Below are 16,560 nucleotides of genomic sequence, written 5' to 3' on the forward strand. Positions count from 1 at the left end.
TTTAGTGAAATACATAAATTTACGGATCCAAGAAATATTGAAAACTCCAAATAACATAAACTTTTAAAAAAACTTGCCAAGACACATTATAATCAAATTGCTGCTGAAAAACAAAGATTTATAAAAATCCTAAAAGCAGCCAGAGGAAAATAACACATTATATATCAGAGGACAGAGATCCAATAACAAGTGAAATTATCTTACAGGAATAAAAGCAAACTGCAGACATTCTCAGATGAAATAAAACAGTCCTGCCTTAAGAGATGCAAAAAGGTAGTTCTTCAGGTAAAAGATAAATGATAGCAAAAGAAATAATGGGAAAAAATGGTAAGTATATGAATAAAGAGAATAGACTATATTTCATCTCTTAAATTTATTAAAATCATATATGACTATTGAAAACAAAAATCATTCTGTCTGATAAGATTTTCACTGTATGTATATGTAATATATATGACAGCAAACTCATGACAGGAAGATGGTAAAAGACCTATATGGTTGTAAAATTTATATATGTTCCTGGTAAATGCTATTTGTAACTAGAATGTATAAAGTTTAGTGTGTATATTATAATCCTCAGATAAATCACTAAAAAAACTATACGAAGATACAAAATTAAAAACTAATAAATAATTAAAATGGAATCTCGAAAATATTCAAATAATTCAAAAAAAGGAGAGGAGAAATAATGGAATGAAAAAATAGAAGGAACAAACAAAAAATTGACTTCAATCCAACCATAACAACAATTATATCAAATGTAAATAGTTAAAACAAGATAATTAAAAGACAGAGATTGTTGAATTGGATGAAAAAAAAAACCAACTATATACTATCTACAGAAACCCCACTTGAAACATAACGATATAAATAGTTTTAAAAAATAATAGAATGGAAAAACATAATTCATGTAATCACTAACTTTAAAAAACTAGAGTGGCTAATTCTAACACACAAAGCTGAATTCAGAGCAAGAAAAATTACCAGGAACAAAGAAAGATATTACATAAAGATAAAAGCATTAATTAACCAAAATACATTGTAATCCTAAATGTGTTTACACTAAATACAAAGTTTCAAAATGCATCAAATAAAAGCTTAAAGAATTGAAAAAAATAAACAATCCAAATCATACTAGGAGATTTCAATATTTCTCTCTCAATAATAAATAGAATAAGCAGAAAATCAGCAGACATAGAAATGAATGTCATCAAACAACTTGATCTAATTGATATTTACAGAACAATGCACCTACAGCAGCAGAATGTGTATTCTTCTCAAGTACACTTAGAACCTTTACCACGAAAATCATATTCTGGACTGCCAAACAAACCTCATTACATTTAAAAGAATTAAAATTATTTAAGGTTCTCTAACTACATGAAATAAACCTAAAAGTTAATCATAGACTATTTGGAAAATTCCTAAGTAATACACTACTAAATAATCAAGGTTGTAAGAGAAACTCTCAAGGAAAATTAGAAAATCTGTTGAAATGAATAAAAATGAAAATGTGATAATGATACAATTAATACAGTGCTTAGAGAGAAATCAGTAGCATTCACTGTTAACATATAAACGATAATGTTTTCAAACCAATAATTTAAGCTTCTATGTTAAGAAATTAGAAAAAAAAATTAAAAAGCAGGAAAAAAATAACAAAGATCAGAGCAGAAAGAATGAAACTGAAAAGAAAAAAATGAACCAAATCTAATTCTTCCCAAAAAATGAATTCAAAAGATAGATAAACTTCTAACCAAATTGACCATTTTGTGGGTCACAAAAGAAGACACAATGAAAGATGACATATAACTAGCGACCTCACAGATATTAAAAGGATAATAAGAATATACTATAAACAACTCTATGCACATACATTTGATATGTTAGATGACATAGACCAATTCCTGGAAAGACACAAATAATTAAAACACACTCAAGAATAAATAAAAAATAATCCTATTTCTTTTAAGGAAATTGAATTTGTAATTTTAAACTGTTCTGAAAAGAAAAAGACACCAGACTCAAATGGTAAATCCTACCAAATATTCAAGGAAGAAATAATACTAATTCTTCCTTCTCTTTTCAATAAATAGAAGAGGAGAGAACACTTCAGAACTCATTCTATGAAGCTAGTATTATCTTTATATCAAAACCAGGTAAAGACAGTCTAAGAAAAGACAGCTGCAGACTAACATCCTTTATGAACATAGATGAGTAAGTCCTCAACAATATATTAGCAAACAAAATCGATGTGTAAAAAATAATACATCATGACCAAGTGGATTTTACCCTGGGAATGCAAGATTGGTTCAACACTCAAAAAATTATATTAATAAACTTAAAAAGAAAAACCATATGGCTGCATCGATAAATGCAGAAACATCTTTGAAAAAATCCAACATTTACTCATGATAAAGACTTTTAGTAAACTTGGACTAGAAGGGAACTTCTTCAATGTAATAAAGTGCATTAAAAAAAAATGGCTAACACCATATTTCATGGTAAAAAGCTAAATTTTTCCCCCCTAAAATTAGGAACTAGGTAAGGATATTTACCATTTATATTCCATATTATACTAGAAGCTCTAACAAATACAACTAAGGCAAGAACAAGAAATAAAAGGCATGCATATTGGAAAGAAGTAAATAAAATTATTTCTATTCTCAGATAGCATAACTGTCTACATAGAAAATCTAGAGGAATCTATAAAGAAAAAAAGGTCCCAGAACTAATAAGTGAGTTTTGCAAGGTCACAGGACACAATATCAATATGCAAATGATTTCTATACACTAGCAATAATTAGAAATCACAATTTCTAAAAATTAAAATAGCTTCAAATATATGAAATGCTTAGGAATAAATCTAAGAAAATGTATATAGAATCTGTGCTCTGAAAACTATAAAATGCTGATGAAAGAGATGGAGAAACTTCATAAATGGAGAGACATGTAAAAATGAGTTGGAAGTGTCAATATAGTTAAGACATTAATTCAAGCAAAGTTAATCTTTAGATTTAATGTAATCTCCACCAAAATTCCAGCAGGATTTCTTATATATACAGAAAAATCTGCTTCTAAAATTAAATTGACAGGTAAAGAATCTAGAACAGATAAAACAGCTTTAAAAAAGACAAATTGGAAGACTCACACTACCCATTTTAAGGCTTACTTAAAGCTACAGTAGCTAAAACAATGTTGTAGTAGTTGAAAGGATAGACATATAGACAATAGGGACAGTTAAGAAAATCCAGAAATATGTCTATACATATCTTCAATTTGCTCTGGTCTCTCAGACTATATCTGCTTTTATAAAGTCTGCAATTGCCTATCCTGTTCTGGCCCTGCCCTGGACTCTGCACCAGCCCAGGTCTTTATAACCTGAGACACATTGCCTGTTGGCCTTGAACTCCATAAAAAGGAATCAGATCAGATCACCTAGAGAAAGTGGCCTTGGCACATGACTTAGAAGGAAAGACTCGGTTTGCTGAACACAAGAAAAAAGTCATCCTAAGAAATTAAAAAAGGATATGCAAGTAGTACATGATAAAAGAAAGGTGAGGGGAAAATTTGTGTAGCCTAAATGCTAAAAAGCACAGCAATGATGTTTGAGAACATGCTGTACAAAAAAAAAAAAAAAATGTTCAGACCAGACTCATGTGCTACAGCGTCTGCTTCAATCAGCATATCTAACAATATTTCAAATTCTGGCCTTCCCGTGCAGAGACATCAGTTAAATAATGAACTTTCAATAACAGCACAAAATGTCATCAGGTTAATAGACACTTCTATTTTCTCCTGCACGTGTTAAATAAATCCATTTGCTATTGATCTCCACAGCTAAGTTTGAACCTTAATGTAATTCTTACCATCAAAGTAGAGTAAACAGATAGTTCCTGGAAGCATCTAAACATATTATTTTTTACTCATCAAATGAATACTCTATAGATTAGTAGGCAAACTGATCCATTGGGTCTTTCATTACAAAAGTTACCAGATTGGAGGCTTACCATGTCCGGCTGGAGCTGAGCTACAGGGACTGAATAACAATGACAATTTAAGAAAATCTAAGGGGAAAAAAATGTACATAGAACACAGTCTAAGTTCTGGCAGATTTCGGATTCATGATCACTGTTGCTACATAAAGTTAACAAGAAAGGAAGATTTCTTACCCCAGGTTCTGGCGTTTGACCCTGGTATTCTGGCCAGATGTCATTTTATGTGGCATTATTTCCACATGAACACATTGTGGCCAAACCACTGGGCATACTGGCCTGTACCAGGGTAATTTTCCAAAGGCTGCAGGTTATGAAGATATGGAAGGATCAGTTCCGTGTATATATCATTGGCTTCACTTGGCTCTGGGTCATTTCAACATGCTACCCTCTACCAGGAATACTCCTGGATTCAGTATACTTCCTCGGACTTGAGAAAAAGGGACCTTTTTCTGTCTGCATGCTTAGAGCTATGGTTCTCAAATAGTTCCCAGACTAGCAGCATCAATATCACTCAGGGACTTGTTAAAAATATAAGTTTTTGGACCACATACCAAACTTACTGAATCAGAAAGTCAGTAAGGTAGAGCCCAGATATCTGTGTTTTAATAAATCTTCCAGATGATTCTGATAAATCTAAAAGTTTGAGAACCATTGCTTTCAAGGCCCTGGTCTGGTCATCTTCTAGCAATGTCCTTCCTTATAGAAAGGGAATCTGAGAGATCATGCCTTCTCCTTCCAGACCTCACTCTTGGTACCTGAAACCCCAAAATTTTCTGTCTTTGTGGCCTCTAGCTTGCTTCCAAGTTCAGTCTTCTCTGGGTCTGTTCTGAGGGTTGGCCGTAGTGCAGGTATGTACATCCCTAGATCTGAGAGTTCGTCAAGAAGGAGCTGGGCAGGGGAGAATCATGTGGGTGGAGCTGTCCATCCACACATGCTCACACAAGGCCCCACATGGGGCTGAGGGATCTGGAGGCGGGAAGCAAAGGGAGTTTGTCTGTGACAGAGTGGAGCCAGGGATCATCTATCCCTGTGCTGTTCCATTTCAACACAGTACTCAGAGTGTCCAAGAATTCTGATTTTGAACCTGACCTCTCAGGTTGTTAGAAAGGTGTATTTTTCAATGTAGGAAAGATAAAACTTAATTGATTTAACTGTTTGTTAGTGTGGTTTAAACTTTCAGATATTTAGACCTATGATACGTAGGTTTCTATTTGTACACTTTTCCTGAACTCTGAAAAAATTAAGGGAGGCCTCTCTGTTCTGTTTGCTTACCTTCTGCTTAACTTTGTGGCACCAGTTTAAATAGTTTTTTTGCAGAAACTGTCTATCTCTTACACGCTAATTTATGCTCTTAGTAGAAGCCTCTAATTTGTGCTTTCATATTTCTCTATAACTCCTTGCCCTGTAACTCATAAATTGTACTATCATCTCTCATTTAATTATATGCCTATTTCCCCTAATAAACTATAAGGTCTGAGAAGGTATGCATTCTATACCCAGCATATAGCATAGCATAGTGTCTAGTATATAGTATACCCAATACACAAATAATGAAAGAATGAATTATAATAATAACAAAAATAGCAAACTATATAGCCCTCACTATGTAAAAAACACTATTCCAAACATTTTTAGATATTAATTCATTTAATCCTCAGAATAACTTTATGAGACATATATTATCATTATCATCATTTTAAAAGGAAAAAAAAACAAACAAACTAAGTCCAGAAAGACTATGGAACTTCCCACAGCCACACAAGAGGCAGGACCAAGATTTAAATCTAAGGAGATTAGATTTTCTGGACTCTAAGTGAGTGAATGAATAAATGTATAGAAGAGAATACAAGAATTAATATAAGTAATATTCTAAGAAATGTTGAGTTTAAAAAAAAACAGGCAATTGAAATTTATCATCAAAAACAGGAAACAAATCCAACATGTTATAGAGCCATCCAGGGAAGAGCTAAGAGAGAGGTTCAAGGCCACACAAACAACAAGGTCTGATGGATGGTAGTTTTTGTTCATTTCCAGTCACATAGTAATAGTTCAGCACAGTTTCTGAAACAGAATCAGGGCAAGATATTTAAGTATTTCAAGTTGCCTATGCCCCCACATCTAAATTTTTTAGTAGAGTTCTAGGACCTTCTGATCTTGAGGAGTGTCAACCTTAATTTCATATTCATACTTTAGGGATGGAGGCTGTTTGGTAACAAAATGATCTCCAATTAATGTAATGTCATGACCAAAGCACCAGTAGTAGTAAAAGATATGGTGTAGGAAAGTGCACAGCATTGCAGACAACAGAGCACAGCTCTTCCCTGGCACACAGTTCAACCTGACTGTTAACTCTAAATAAGGCCATCTCTCATGTTCTCAGAAGGTGCAGAGTTTTTCTAAAGACTCAAAGCATCTAGGAAACCATATTTTATAGTGACTGACATACACTGGAGTTGGATTGCTTAGATTAGCATCCTGGCTAAAGCATTAGCAGCTACTAGGTGGCCTTGGGCACATTACTTAATGACTCTGAGCTGCAGTTTGCACATTTTATTATAGTGTGGATAACAACACCTATCTCTCGGGCAGGTTGTTGTGAAGATGAAATTGGAAAATACATGCATTCGACAAATATTTAATGAGTGTCAACTATGTTCCAAGTACTCTTTTAATCTCTGGATATTGGTTTCACAAAGTAAATGTGACCTATTTCCACAGGGTCTGGCACAAAGGAGGCACCCACTATTGTGAAGCCAAAAGAGACTTTTTGGAAAGATTTATCCCTTTCTTCATGGACTATCCCATATCACATTACAGGGGACCTCCAAGAAGCAAAATGGAATAGAGGAGTGAGGAGAACTGGTATGCTCATCACAATACTGCCAGTGTTTGAGCAGCCTAAGGCAGCGTAACCTCGAAGAAGGGTCAAAATCACTATTAAGAAAGAACCAAAGCCTCAGTCCTGCAATGGGCCTGCATCAGGCCCAAAGGAGGTGAAAGTGGAAATGGGAGTAACTTCTCCAAGACCTTGTCTTATTTTCTTTCGTAACTTCACAAAGTACAAAGTAATAGCAATAATAATAATTATAATGGCACTGCCTTTCATTGAGTGTTCATAATGTGCTAAACCCTATAATAAACACTTCTCAAATCTCATTTGATTTTTACCATACTTATTGGTTAACATTTATTTTGACATTTATTTATTTTGTTACTAAAAAACTAACTAAGGCTTACATATTTGAAGTAACTTACACAGTCACTTAGCTAATTAATAGTGAAGTTGAGATTCAAACTCAGGTCCATAGTCCTTCACAATACTGCCAGTGTTTGTTAATAATGAAATGAACCTCTCTAGATCTTAGTTTATTCATATGTAAAATGGATCTAAACTGAATCTGCCTCATAAAGAATTCTGCATATTCAATGAGCTAATTCATATACAGTAGTTATTATGGTGATATATAATAAGTACCACAAATAATACCTACTATCATTAGCCCTATCATCCTGGCTTCCAGGTGTTTACTGTTTAAATGAATATATATTTATCTTTGTCATAAAATGTTGATACAGCTTAATTCAAATAATGAAAACACAGTAAAAATAAATCACAACTGGATTATAATGGTAGAAACTCTCAAATTATGTTTTTTGGGTTTGTTTGTTTTTTTTTACCTTAAAGAGATTTAACCAAATTAAATTTAGCTAGGTAAGAAACCACTGCTCAAAACTACCAACATATTTAAATGAATCAATTTTATACCTTTATGCATGAATTAGCTTCCTGATAAACACCCACTTAAACTTGTCTAGTGTTTTATACTTTTAGAAGTTCGTTCATAGGCATCATTTTTATTTGATCCTGAACACCACCCTGGGAGTAAGTAACATCTCATTTTCACAAAGGAATCTGAGCCCTCCAAAGGGTGATTGCTGCAGATAGTATGTCAAGCTAATAGATGATCTGAGATTAACTCCAGATCTCTCAGCTCTTCATCTACTCTCCAAACCAGACAGCAGCTCTGAAATCGATAAAAACATTGCTGTCCCAATTGCAACCAGTAAAGACAAGGAAATGGCCAATAAAACTTGTTGTATAAGGAAAATTAAAGGTGATTAAAATTATCCAGGTCAACTCAGTTACAATGTTTAAATATGTTAGGGATTTTGTCGTATAAAAAAAATTAAAGGTGATTAAAATTATCTAGGTCAACTCAGTTACAATATTTAAATGTGTTAGAGATTCCCCTTCCTCCCTTACTTGTGCCCTGCACTTCTCATGGAGGTGGCACAGCCAAGAAGAACAGAATAGAAAGCCAGAGACATGATGATTCTAGACCCAATACTACCTGTCACAACCAGAGAGAGTTTCCTTTTCTGTGAAAAATGAATTAACTCTTACCTTTTAAAGTAACAGTGACATCCCCTACCAGTTTCCATCTTTTTTTTTTTTTTCTTTTATGTAGCACTTATCAGTTGTAAACACACAGGTATTCAGCTTGGTTACATTAAAATTAAAACTTGCATTGATGAAAACTTTCTCAAAGCACTCAGTAGGCTGAAGGTGATGAAATCATGAGAAAGCAAATATTTAGTAAGAGTTCATATTTTCTACATTTGGAGAAAAGTCTTACTTATATTGAGAAAAAAATAATTTGCGAAGGGGTTTGTTAACATCAATTATTATAATCATATTATAATTGTGTCAGTACAGTTTTTCATTATGAGCACAATTACCAAAAAAGAAAAAAAGTCCAATTGAAAAATTACTCTTTTCAAGAATTAAATTCAACCAAAATAATTTTTTTCAGACAGTTATTACCCATTATATTTTATTAGTAATAACAAAAATGTTCCACAATCTTAAAACCAAACAATTATTATTTTCCTATATTCTCTTCTAGTCTTGTCATTCAGTTCACATAATTTGTGTACTGTAAAACTTCAGCTTCCATCCTTTTAACTCATTACCAGATTATCAAGGGTTTCTCATTTCTTTGTTTTTGCCTCTCTCTCTGTATAGAACATTCCTACCTTTCTTTGTCTGTCATGACCCTTTTGTTCCTTCAAGAAAATGTAGCTCTCTTTAATTTTCTCCTTTGTCTTAATTCCCCTTAAAAGTTATTCAATCCTTCTTTGGGATTCCCATGACTTTGCACATATAGTCAAAACACCTCAGTTATCCAGCAGCTGCATCACAGGGGCTGCATCTTTTCACCTAGATTGTGTCTTGGCCAGTCATATTGCTGATTTCACTGCCCTCCAGGCTCTGTCGGAAGGGTTTCTCCCATTCTTTTTTTCTGTACTGTCAGATTCCAACACTTGACTCTTCAAATGCTGCCTCTTGATCACCATTATTTTTATTATGTGACTCAAATTTGTTGTGTTTGTTACCCCAAATATCCTGTACTTTTCTATAAGTGCAAGACAGAGAATGCGTGCATATATGCCAGAATTTCAGGGTCAGAGAGCAAAGAGTATCTGGCTCCCTCTCTTAGAACTAGAAGACTACCTTTGAGAGGGCCGTTTACACTGTATGTGCTCAGTAAACGCGTACTGAATGCATGAATGAATGAACTCCTGGGCATTTAATCTTTGAAACATTTAGAATCAGATGTGATCATGATAGTGAAGATTGGGAAATTGCCAGCAATTTTGTCTTACCCATAGTAAGATCCATCTCTATTAGTTCAGACAATTAGCAGTTTGCTAAATACATGTGCTAGTACATACTTCCTCCCAGAAAATACTTATTTTTACCCAAAAGATGACTGATGCAGACAGTGACCATTCTTTCCAGCTTGCCCAGGACAGTATTGTTTTGCTCCTATTGCCTCACTGTGCTACTCCATCTGGATTTTCCATTTATTTATGAGATATTATTTAATCAATCATAATCAATTAATTATTATGTTAAAAAAATTAGGTTAGGTTTGGTAAACTTCCATTCTGTATTCCAGCTTCTATCATGGTCTCATCTTGTAGGAAGTGAACAGATTTCTGACTTGGACACATGCTAAAATCTGCGATAACTAGCCATAACCCATATTTCATTTCCTGGTCCTTTCAGATAGAATATAATTAATACCTCCCTTTTAAGGAAATCATTCAGAATACTCAGTAGTTAAAACAAAGAGTGCTCAAATACTAGCAACTGGGGACAGTTAAAGTTGTGTTGAGAGAGGTATTCAAAACTACTGTCCCTGCCATCTAATTAGTATATCAGCCTGTTATGTCATGGCTTGGGACACAGCCTACAAAACACCTCCAGTCAGCTGGATCATTGAGAAACATGGGAAATTATATGTTGTAAAATGATGAGTTTTAAGATGTTAAATTAGTACAGAAAATGGAAGCTGAGCACTCCTGTTCTGAAACAAATAGAGAGGACCTGACACACTTTTATTACAATGGTTTTGCCATTTGTTATATGGTATCATTCTACCATGTTTACTTATTTTAATTTTATATTTTTGGTTTCTACTTTTATTTTACAATAAACACTGTTGGCAGCAATGAACTAAAAATGTACATTTTTAATTCCTAAACTAAATTCAGGAATTCAGCCTATCCTCAAAACCTATTTTATAAGATGATGATGAATGTAAAACTAGCATATAACATTTTTGACCTATCAACACAATAGAGGGAGGGACATGTAGTGATATCACCGACCACAAGGAAACCAGAAACACAAATCTGTGTGAAGCAGCAGCATTTATCTCAAAAGTTTATCATTGAAGAAGACTATACCCAAAGGCAGCTATTTAACATATGCAGAAGCAGACATGCATTTACATATCACTCCATGAAGCATGACTTTTTATTTATATTAAATAATTGCTATTCTAAATTAATTTTACTCACTTTCAGTTTCAGATCTTCTGTATATATAAAGAGATGGCTCCATTTGCAAAAAATAACATCAAACAGTTCAATAATTTCTGTAATATATCCATGTCATCAGCCGCAATAATTGGTCAATTAATTCCAGTAGTGGTTCAATTTATTATTTAATTTTTGAGAATAAAGTAAAGTTTTTGGAAGTTTATTCTATTGAAAGAGTAATATTGGACATTATTGAAAATGCTATTATAATCTGAGTTAAAATGTTCAAACTTGAAGATAAAATTATTGTTTTATGGTAGAATAATAAGAATGCAATTTTGGTGGAGTACCCTGTTGGGGTAAAAAGTATATTCTTATCAATTTAAGGAACCTATGAAATGAAAAATTGTACTTGTTATTAATTGTGGTGCACAAATAATTCATAATCTCATTCAAACTGTAATATTCTACTAAATTTTATATGTACCTTGTTAGTAACTGAACTGCAAATGTTTGTGATGGAATTAAAATTGAATATCCAAAACTATTTTAGTACACGCTTTCTCTTTTTGCCATCCGACATCAATCAGATTTTAGGAATGCTTGAGGCTTTGCAGAAATACTGTGTAAATAAATCTGTGTCCTATAATAGTATGGATATTTTGTTAAGAAGTTCTCTAAAGTTTGGTTGTATTTTGTTAAAAATCAATTAGAAATCTTTAATCACATTATTTAACAAACGGAATGCCAAAAAACCTTTGATTTTCAAAGCTTTTTGTGAATTGAATTTATTTTTTAAAAAATGGCAACAGAAAGATTTATCTCTAGTAATATAAGAAAGGGACTCAACAAATTACATGATGAAAGTTCAAATGATGAGCAAGACCTACTCTTGAAATTCTGTAATTAAACTCGGGAGTTTCTCCATGTATAAGAAGAGTCTTTTGGTGCAGCTCTTCTTTTTAGTTGAAAGGAATGCAATTTTGCAATAGTGAAAGTATTGTGACAAGTTAATTGATGAATTTGGTCTTATAAAAACATTTGTCAGAAAATATATCTGTCGAAAGTCTGGATGGAAAAAAGGCAGTATCTGTGAATTTATCTGAGCTAAAATATTTAAACATTTCAAAACAAAAAAATAGAATTAAGAATATATCTCATTTAGTCGAATTTGTACTGACTTTACTAATTACATTAGCATCCTAGAAAAGTATTTTCTCAATTAAAAAGGTTATGGTCTGCAACAAAGTCCATTGACGGTATCACCAGTGTTAAGTTTACTAACCATAGAATGTAAGTTAAATAACACTGCAAAGAAATTTATTTAAAAAATTTTTTTAAATAAAAATATATTGAAAAATATTCTTCAGAAAAATACCACTGACACAGTATTAAAAACAGATATAGCTAAGAAACTGATTAAAGTATGGGACTATGCTCCAAAAATAATTATTAAGGTACACCCAAGACCTTTTAATATCCCACCTTTGTATTTTTTCTAAAACTTCAGCAAAGTTATTTCACTTAAGAAATGTTCTTGATATCCCTGGAAGATTGCCCTAAATAAGTAATACATATAATATATATTCAAAGTTATAAATAAATTCTCCTTAATTTTTTAATCAGTTCACAACATACTACTATATTTAGGTCATGCAAATACTTTTTTATTTTACTTTTAAATATTTTTTAATTTATTTCTGATCCTTATTTCCAGCCCTCTATATGTGTGGATCCAACATATAGGCATATGTTATTGGATAAGCATGTTTCCTTGAGAAATGCAAAATGTTGTTTTATGTAAAATGAATTCCATCTGGTTTCTTACTGTTGTTTACTACTGCTTCTAAATGTATTATGTTATTATATGTGCATCTAGTTCACAAAATACTCTTGCAAAATAATCTATCATTTGTATTTATTATATTTTATCAATTCATTCTCTTGTTAACGAACACCTGGGTTACCTCCAACTCCCTGCTTCTACCACAAGTGCCATAATGAACACTTTCAAATGCATCCCTTCAGGGACCTGTGTGAGTTTCTCTGAATTGGGTTGCTGGGTCATAGACTATCCACCTACATCCACTTATTGCTGTCATTTTGAACTCCCCAATTATATATCATTATACCCTCTTATGAGCTTTGTGTGAGGGATTCTGCTATTTCTCACATTCTCGCAGTATCTGGAATTATCCACATTTCTGATTTTTAAAAATTTTATTTATGTTCAATTACAGTTGACATTCAACATTATTTTATATTAGTTTCAGGTGTACAGCATAGTGGTTAGATGTTTATATAATTTATGATGTAATCTGCACCCTGATTAGTCTAGTATCCATCTGGCACTAGACATAGTTCTTACAATATTATTGACTATATTCCTTATGCTATACTTTACATCTCTTTGACTATTTTGTAACTACCAATTTATACGTCTTAATCCCTTAACCTTTTTTGCCCATTCCCACAATTCAGCAGCCATCAGTTTGCTCTGTCTCTATGTTTCTGATTTGTTTGTTCATTTCTTTTGTTTCTTAGATTCCACATATAAGTGAAATCATATGGTATTTGTCTTTCTCTGTCTGGCTTATTTCACTCAGCATAATATCCTCTAGGTCCATCTATGTTGTCGCAAATGGTAAGATTTCATTCTTTTTTACGCCCGAGTAATATTTCATTGTATGTATGTACCACCTCCTCTTTATCCAATGGTCTGTTGATGGGCACTTATGTTGCTTCCATATCTTAGCTATTATAAATAATGCTGCAATAAACATAAGGGTGCATATATTTTTTTGAATTAGTAATTAGTGTATCTGATTTCTTTGGATAAATACCCAGAAGTGGAATTGCTAGGTTATAAAGTAGTTCTATTTTTAATTTTTTAAGCTTACTAACTGTTTTTCATAGCAGCTGTACCAATTTGCAATGCCACCAACAGTGCACAAGAATACCCTTCTCTCCACATCTGCACCAACTTTTGTTGTTTGTTGATTTATTGATGATGGCAATCCTAACAGGTATGAAGTGATATCTCTTCATAGTTTTAATTTGCATTTTTCTGATGATTAGTGATGTTGAGCATCTCTTCATATGTTTATTGGCCATGCATGTGTCCTCTTTGGAGAAATATTTACTAAGGTCCATTGCCCATTTTTTAATTGGATTGTTAGGTTTTTTTGGTGTTGAGTTGTGTGAGTTCCTCATAAATTTTGGGTATTAACCCATTATCAGATGTATCATTGATGGATATCACCCATTCAGTAAGTTGTTTTCTCATTTTTTTGATGGTTTCCTTTGTTCTGCAAAAACTTTTTAGTTTGATATAGTAGCATTTGTTCATTTTTACTTGTGTTTCCCTTGCTCAAGGTGACATATCAGAAAAAAAATATATTACTAAGAGTAATATAAGAGAGTTTATTGCCTATATTTTCTTCTAGGAATTTTATGGTTTCAGGTTTTACATGTAAGTCTTTAATCCACTTTGAGTTTATTCTTGTATATAGTATAAGAAAGTAGTCTAGTTTTATCTTTTTTGCATATCCAGTTTTCTCAATATCATTTATTGAATAGACCGTTTACCTCATTGATATTCTTGTCTTCCTAGTCATAGATTAATTTACCACATAGACATAGGCTTATTTCTAGGCTCTCTATTCTGTTCCATTGATCTATGTGTGTGTTTTTTATGCCAGTACCATGCTGTTTTGATTACTATCACCTTGTACTATAGTTTAATATCAGGTATTGTGATATCTCCAAATTTGTTCTTTTTTCTCAAGATTGCTGTGGCTATTCGGGGTCTTTTTTTGGTTCTATTAGTTAGGTAGACTTGAGTAACTGAGGAGTAAAGGCCCCTCCCAAAGACCTCTCTTAACATCCATTTTATAGTTGTAAATTGCCCTTACATCCTAAGACACAACGGAGTAAAGAGCAATAAAATAGCCACTGGTTTGGCCTGACCACAAGCACTTTAGTACTATACTAACTTCTCCATAACCTTAGCCTCATTGTGCCATAATCATAATATATTTTATATATATGGGCATAATCATAATATATTATATATATATATGGGCATATATATGCCCAGAAGTTCATGAATCTAATTGTAACAGACTGAATTCTTGGTACTGCATGTGCAGTAGACAAAGGGTTATACAACAGCCAAGTGTCAATCAAAATGACTTCACATGCCAATCATCTAGCACCACCTTTGTAACCTCCCATCATGGCCTTAATATACTACAGACCTCCCAACTTCCATGAGACTGCAGCTGTCTTTGGCACAGCCTGTTTCTTTCTTAAAACATACTTTAATAAATCTTACTTTTTCTAGATCTCACTGATCTGTAATTCTTTATTGCATCAACAAAAAGAACCAAGGACACCTCAGTGCTACCAGAGCAACAAAAGATTTTAGATAGCTTCAATGGTAACACTTCCACATAAATTTTAGAATTATTTACTCTAGTTCTGTGAAAAATGCCATTGGTATTTTGATAGAGATTGCATGGAATCTAGAGATTGTTTTGGGTAGTATCACATTTCTGATTTTTAGCAATTTGATGAAGGTAAAGTGGTATTTTGCTTTTTATTTTTACATGCATTTCTTTGATTACTAATGTGGTTAAGCATCCATTAGTTTTCATGTTATCACTCCAGATTTCTCTCTCATTAACTCACTGACTCATATGCTATATTTATTTTTTCATAGTGGGTTTCTCATCTTTTATTTTTTAATTTGCAGCCATTCTTTGATTTCTAGATTTAATTCTGTGTTGTTTCAGATCATGAAAAGATCTTCCCCCAGCCTGCTATCCTTCTGTTAACAATGTCTGTGGTGCCTTTTGTTAAACAGAAATCTTAATTATTGATATAAGCAAATCTATAAATCTTTCACTTTATGGTTTGTGTGTGGTTTGAGGGTCTCTCCAATATATGGGAAAAACATCTTACATTTTTCTCTTAATTTTATAGTTTTGCCTTTCACATTTGGGCTTTAATATCTGTGTTGTTCATCTTAGTATATAGTGTTAGTATTTTTCTATAGTATGGGAGCCCATTTTCCCAGCCCAAATCTTTTGGTATTCTAATCACCAACATCAATGTGTGGAAGTGAGATTCCCCTCACCAATAAGCAATTCTTGGGGAAGCAGCAGGGTATCCAAGAATTCAACTCAATTCTGAGACTATCTACCTAGAGATAGTATCAGATTCCACAGTTTAAGTGCTCAATCCCACATGTCTGTCCCCCTACTACAGATGCTAGTTGCAAACCCAGGTTATCATCTGTGTTCTGAACACCAGCTACTGATTGGAGGTTCCCACGACCCCCTCCTTGGAGATCAGATGCCAGTCACAAGCCAAAGTATTTCTGACCAACTGACCACAAATCAGACGTTCCCACAACCTCCCCAGGTTTGATTAATTTGTTAGAGCAGCTGACAGAACTCAAGAAAACATTTTACTTACTAAATCACTAATTTGTTAAACATTAAACTCAAGAAAACATTTTACTTACTAAATCACTAATTTGTTAAACATGAAAACATTTTACTTACTAAATCACTAATTTGTTATAGAAGTATACAACTCAGAAACAACAATATGGATTTGATGACTAAGGCAAGGTATGGAAAAGGAATGTGGACCTTCTATGTGCCCTCAAGCCCACCACTCTCCCCCAAATCCTCAACTGTTCACCAGCCTGGAAGCTCTCCAA

Source organism: Pteropus vampyrus, unplaced genomic scaffold (assembly GCF_000151845.1).
Source record: "Pteropus vampyrus isolate Shadow unplaced genomic scaffold, Pvam_2.0 Scaffold120, whole genome shotgun sequence".
Lineage (NCBI taxonomy): Eukaryota > Metazoa > Chordata > Mammalia > Chiroptera > Pteropodidae > Pteropus > Pteropus vampyrus.